The following is a 6,643-nucleotide window of genomic DNA, read 5'->3' as shown; positions in this document are numbered from 1 at the left end:
TTGCATCAGTGTCAGGCCGAATGATGAGACATCCCAGTGCATAGATAGCCCGTAATGCATGCTGGAATTGCATTTGAATGGTCTCAAGAGAATGTTTAAAGCAGTTGGAAGTTAGGCGAAAGTCAATATTGTGTCCAACAATAAATAACAATGTTCCAACCGACTCCTCCACTGACACAATACTAGTATCCTCCTCTAATAGGTGTAACATCTTCAACTCATTATATAATTACTTGAAAATGTGAACATCCATGCAAATAATGTCATAACAAACTTGAGGATTTACTTCTAGAATTTTTTTAACGTACGACTTACCACTCAAAATATTAGTGCACATTGGACGTTTCATGTAGTACTTTTGAACATATGCTGTGGCAATTTCAAGCTCGACATCACTATCATCGTGATTTGAATCGGAGTTGGCCATGACTGAATTACACTTATGGGTAGCCAACAGGTTCACATGAGCCACTGTATATAAGTACACTCACACACAGAGATATACATATATACATATATATGGATGGATCTATATATATTGGTGTATGTATATATGTTATTGAATGTATGTATATAAATGTGTGTATGTATATATATATATATATATATATGTACGTATGTATGTATGTACATAAACACACACACACACACACATACATATATATAGTAATATATATATGTGTGTGTGTACAAAACTAGGAGTAAAGAACACAATAGTAAACATATGTGACCAAATAGGAGGTAAAGAAGATAACAACAAAACATATGTGATTGATAAATAGCACTAGTCCAAAATATTATAATAATAAAAAAAGACAACATGCAAACATTTGTCCAAAGCATTAAATAATACATAGTTTGATCATGGAAATGAAATCAAAATATGACTAATATGTTCAGCCACAAAATCCCATGCCATGACTATCTAAACAAACCACACCATCAACTACCCCTACCACTTCTGCGGTCCCCCACCAACAAACTCAATCTAAGCCCTTCTTCTTTCTACTGTCATAGCAAAGAAAGTAGCCATATTTTGGGGATTATGAAGCTCTGTTATGACCTTGCAATATGTGAAATGATCCACATCTATGTATTCGTTGAGCAGTTTTACTGCTTATGTAATTTACAATTGATCACCCCCAACAATAGACTCTCCTGATTAGGGCATACTGTCGATGGACTTATTCAACCTCCGGTTCCTCATCTCAGTGAATGAGCCGGTTCGGCTGCCCGCTTTTTAGGTCACCTTCGGTTTTGCCCTTAACCTAGTGTAGGTAGCTCCTCCATGTCGTCCACACTATCGACGTCGACATTGACATGTACCCCCCGATGATGGGAAGGCTGCATCTAGCTCTCGCTCTTTAGAACTATTTGAAGTTAGTTAAGCAGATGATATATGTAGGAGTTTAGAACTATTTGGAGCTGGTTAGGCAGATGATATATGTAGGAGGCTCGTGGCTGTGTTCAGATTGAAAAGCCTGCCCAACAACTCGTAGTGTTGTAGCCCCTTTTTTGCAGAACTCCTAGCATTGATGGTTGGCCTATTAACAATCATACATATGAGATTAAATGATTTATTTATATAAAAACCAATACAAATGATTTTGATAATTAATTATGTTCAGCACTTACCACAATTGCATTAGCCCATTCGCCATCACTTTCTACAATCGTTTTTGCAATGGGGTCCCATCCCATTCTCGTATGTTTGAGGAGCTAGGAGAAGACCGGTGTCGAACTTTCAATCTTTGATATTTTTGCCTATGTTGTTCTTTGTTGTAATTTTTATTTGTGCGTAAGTTAAACTCGCGCACAATGAATGTCCATAGTCCTGTCTTGAACTGGCTTAAAGACATATTCCTTCTAAATTCCTCATCTACTAATATATCTATGAAATGCTTCTCCACTGGGGGAGGCCACCATTTGCTATCTAAATAAATTTTGTTATCCTCATATATACTCCTCATTTGAAATTTTTCGATACAAATAATCAAACAAGAACTTCTTACTTGCTAAACTACCAAGCAACAGACATATAAGAGTGAATCCAACTTAAAAAATCTAAAATTTGTTTTACTCACATATTGAAATTTTACAATACAAATAATCAAACATGAACTTCCTATTCACTAAACTACCAAGCAGCAGACATATAAGAGTGAATCCAACTTAAAAAATCTAAATTTTGTTTTACTCACATATTGAAATTTTACAATACAAATAATCAAACATGAACTTCCTATTCACTAAACTACCAAGCAGCAGACATATAAGAGTGAATCCAAGTTAGACAACCATCATATGCTTCATAAAATTATAAAGACAAAATGATGAAAATGCCATAACAGAGTTAAAGGTAGAGGTTCATCTTCAAGAGTTAAAGGCAACAACAACCCAAGAAAATGGAAAATAAGTATAGCAAGTACATGAGGTATCACAACCATAGATTGATCTGTTATAATTGTTGTATTGTAAGAGTAATAATCATAATATTGTTTTTTCTCACAATACACTGAACAAATTGAAGTGGACATCATATACCAAAAATAACTTCATGAAAAAATATCCAAAGCATAATTGCTGATTACTCAACAAGTTTACAGTTACACATACAGAGCACAAGGATGTAAACACAACAACACAGAGGCCACAAAATGAAGACAAATTATATCAAACTAGCTACAAAATTGTAACAGAACAAGCAAAAAAATGACAACAAATTATAATCACATATAAGAAACTGAAGGGAACATGATAAAATTACAATTTCATTATATAGATGTAGACCAACTAGTAAGGGAACATGGTCAGGGGAGGATGCACTCAAGGGTACTAATGTTCTGTATGACATCACTGAGGTGGAGGAGGATAAGGATGCAGTGTCTGATTGCATTTGAATGAAGAAGTGAGAGTAAATAAACAACTAACGTGGGTTAATGTGATTTGAGATGAGGTAGGTTTAGATGTGAAAGAAAGCTACTAGAAAATTTGGGTAAATTTTAAACATCTTACCTGACCAAACCCTAGGCGACTGTGTGACAGAAGCTCAGAGCAGAGTAGCTGTGGGTGGAGTGAAATTCGTACAAGACTTAGATCTTTGATTGGGCTTGTGACGGTTGGGGATCTTTACGAAGGGGCAGTTGGGCGAAGAATCTGATTTTTGAGCAAGGATTAAAAGGTTTGACTTCTTTTGCTTATGCGTTGTGAGGAAGAGAGCTTCTACAAGAAGTCGTTGATGGGTCGGTGAGTTATGCGTTGATGGGTTTAAGATGACTTCTGAATTTTGATTTGTTGTAAGGGAGAGCTTAGTGGAGTTTTGTGAGATGGGTTGGTGAGGAGAGTTAATGGCGTAGTCAGTGTGAGTTATGTCACTGGGTGAGTTTATGTGAGATGGCTCGGTGAGAGGTGCTAATGGGTGAGAGTTTAATGCTCTGCTGTTGATGGGTGAGAATTGTTAATCGATGTTAATGTTCTGTGGATTCGGCATGTTAGAGATGAGGGCAGAGGCGGGTCTAATGAGAAGAAGAGAAGAGACAGAAGGTTTGTCACATCAGATGGGACCCATGGGATTTGAAAGTATTTATGGTGCTGCCACTAGAAGTGTTGTTTGTTGTTTAAAAATAGGTCCTAGGTGATTTCGAAAAGCATCATTTAAAACCCATATTTTTAATAACAATTTTCAAACAACATTGAACACAGATACCCTACTAGACACGTGTTTTTTCTTTTGAACACTAGTGTTCAGTGTTTAAACATTGAACACCAGTGTTTAAAATCGATGACCAAATGGGCTCCTCAAAGTGTAAGACTTCTATGAAAGAGATGAGATGGTGAGAACTATAGCTTTTAATTGAGGCTTTAGTACTGATGGGTTTTACTTAGTAGGTGGTTTTCTACTAATTTCCTCCATTTTATAGAGTTGTTGGGAGTGAAAAGATGAGAGATGGTAGAGATAGAATATGTTTGATCCAGTAGACACTGAGTTTTGACCATTCTTCCTAATTCTTAGCAAAAATGGCAAGTTTGTTGCAGTTAAGACACTTGCTCCTCTTTCATAATCCATGCAAGAAATTAAAACTACAAGATTGAATCTTTTCTCAACATTTAAGTTTTGGTTAGGTTTCTAGGCTTTGATTAGCTAGGGAGAATCTCATAAACCTAAGTAATGTTAATTGTAAAGAATGCATGATGAAGTTGGCTTTTGGTTGCTGCACATGAATCACCAAAAGCCTAGGACTTAAAAGAAGACATGCCAAGCTCCTAACCTAGAGTTGCTAGATCTCTACTAGACGGACCCTTATGCCCCCCCCCCCCCCCAAATGATGTTCCTCTAGTTTTCTCTCTTATAATTCATGAATAAATAATATCATTTTTCATGATGAAGTCTGGCCATAGGTGGAAGAAATAAAAGTTTCCCTTCTAATGAAGTTTTGGTCCTAACTTCTCAAGCCATGATTGAAACTTCAAAGAGAAAGAATGTTTTTTCTCTTTATTCCATTTTTGGAGAAAGAAATAAGAGTCTAATCACAAATGATGCTCCAACAACCTCTCTAAATTGAAATAAGTTTTTTTTTTTTTGCTAATGAACAGTTACTCTCTTTGCCTAAAGTGAATAGTTAGAGTTTAATTTTTAGAATATTTTAATAATATTTTGGTATCTATTTTTTAACTTGAGTATTTAAATATAATATAGATTTGTTGTTAGCATAAGGAATATAGATGATTTCTTCTCCATTAGCAACTTTCATGGCTAGCTGGCAAATAATTGCAAACCAAGCAGTGTTATTTTCCCAACAATCCCCCTTGGAAATTTTTGTTCTTTTTGCAATTTGGATGATTTGGAAGTCTAGAAACCATATAGTTTTTAGAAATAAAAACATGAGCCCAAATCTAGCTAAGGAAATCAATCAGCACACCGTTCAATTTTTCCATTGCGTTGGTACATTGAAAGAGGAAGCTTGACTTGTCATCAAGCTAATGCTTGACCCACCTCTCCCCGCTTTGCCCCACACGAGTTTTTCTTACCCTATAAGAGGATAAATTTAGACTTTTTAGATTCACCCCACCCCTCCCTGTGTTGATAAGGGTTAAATTGTAAAATTTTCATAAACTAAAACCCTACTATTTAAAACATATTATTAGCTTATTTTATTCTACTTAACGTGGTTCTCTACCTCTTTTTTCTATTTAGCAAAGTTGGAAATAAGGTACCAATTTTAATGTTTTCTTTTGCTTTTATTAGAAACAAATTTATATACTATTGAATCATTGATTTTGTACTATGAGACTTTTTGTTTTTATTGTGATATTGTCTTGTTAAACTCTTGGATAATATTATTTAGTTTTTGCTAAAAATTATTTGATTTGATAAGATAAATTTATTTGTAATTTCAAGTATATTTTTATTAATGAAATAGGTTTTATTGAAGAAAATTGTAATAGTTGTGGGCAAATTAACAAGAAGTAGAGTTTTACAAGGTGGGGTGGGGTTTCATGGGGCCCTAAAGGGTGGGGATAGGGCAAGAAATTTTTTCTTGTCATGTGAGGTGGGGCAGGGATGGGACAAGACAAAACAATGCGATTCGAGGGTAAAGACCTCATCCTTCGACCCCGCCCTGGCCTATTGCCATCCCTAGTGCCGGGTGGTTGAAACTCAACACAAATGGTTCGTTACTTGGAAACCTAAGGCTAGCAAGAGAAGGGGGAATTATTCGTGATGAGGATGACAATTGGGTCATGGGATTCTCTAGGAAGATTAGACATACAACTAGTTTCTTAGTCGAGATGTGGAATCTCCTAGATGAATTGATTATTTGCCTCAACCAAAATCTCTCTTTTGTTGAAGTAGAATTAGTTGCTAAGTCTATTGTTGATGTTTTAGCTAATTCTTCTCCCTCAAATAATATAGTTTCTCCTTTTGGATGATTGTAGGCAATTGGTCTCCCTATTTCCCCAAGTTCGTATTAGGCACTGCTTTCGAGAGGCAAATTGTTGTACAGATAGATTAGCTAGAATTGGAACTAATCAAAACTTAGATTTTATTTTGTATGAAAGTCTGCCTGTGGACTAAGTTGAGAGAGTTGAGGCTAATCTTGATGGCATGTATCAGGCTTTTTCCTATAACTCTTTTTGCCCTGTTATTTACTTTTTACTTTTTATGCTATCCTCTTTTTTACACCAAAAAAAAAAAAGAAAAAGAAAGAAACTAAACTAGTCAAACTATCGGCTAGTTCTGTTTGGACACGATTCACGAAAGTAGCTACCCAACCGCTTTCAATTCCTTGCTTTGTTATGGGCCAGACTTTGTTGCTTTTGTGCATGGTTTGGAGCTTCAAAGTGGGCCGAGGGCCTTTGTTGAGTGAAATGGCCTAGGTGGCCTCTTTTATCCGTGGGAAACGTATTTATTATCCTTCTCCTTTGGGCTTACGTTATTTGTGGTCCCTTTTGGGCTTTCATGCTTATTTGGTGAAGTGATGAAGTAATGGGTTTTCAGGGCATATTGTGTAATCTAGTGTGGAAGGAAATTAATATACTTTTGGGCTCAATTGGTTAGGCTATCTATTTCTAAAAAAAAAAAAAAAAAAAAAAAAAATTGGTTAGGCCATCTAGATTTTTGGCTTTTTGTTTTGGTGCAACATTA

Source organism: Quercus robur, chromosome 11 (assembly GCF_932294415.1).
Source record: "Quercus robur chromosome 11, dhQueRobu3.1, whole genome shotgun sequence".
In the NCBI taxonomy this organism is placed as follows: Eukaryota; Viridiplantae; Streptophyta; class Magnoliopsida; order Fagales; family Fagaceae; genus Quercus; species Quercus robur.
This window is presented reverse-complemented; position numbering follows the sequence as displayed.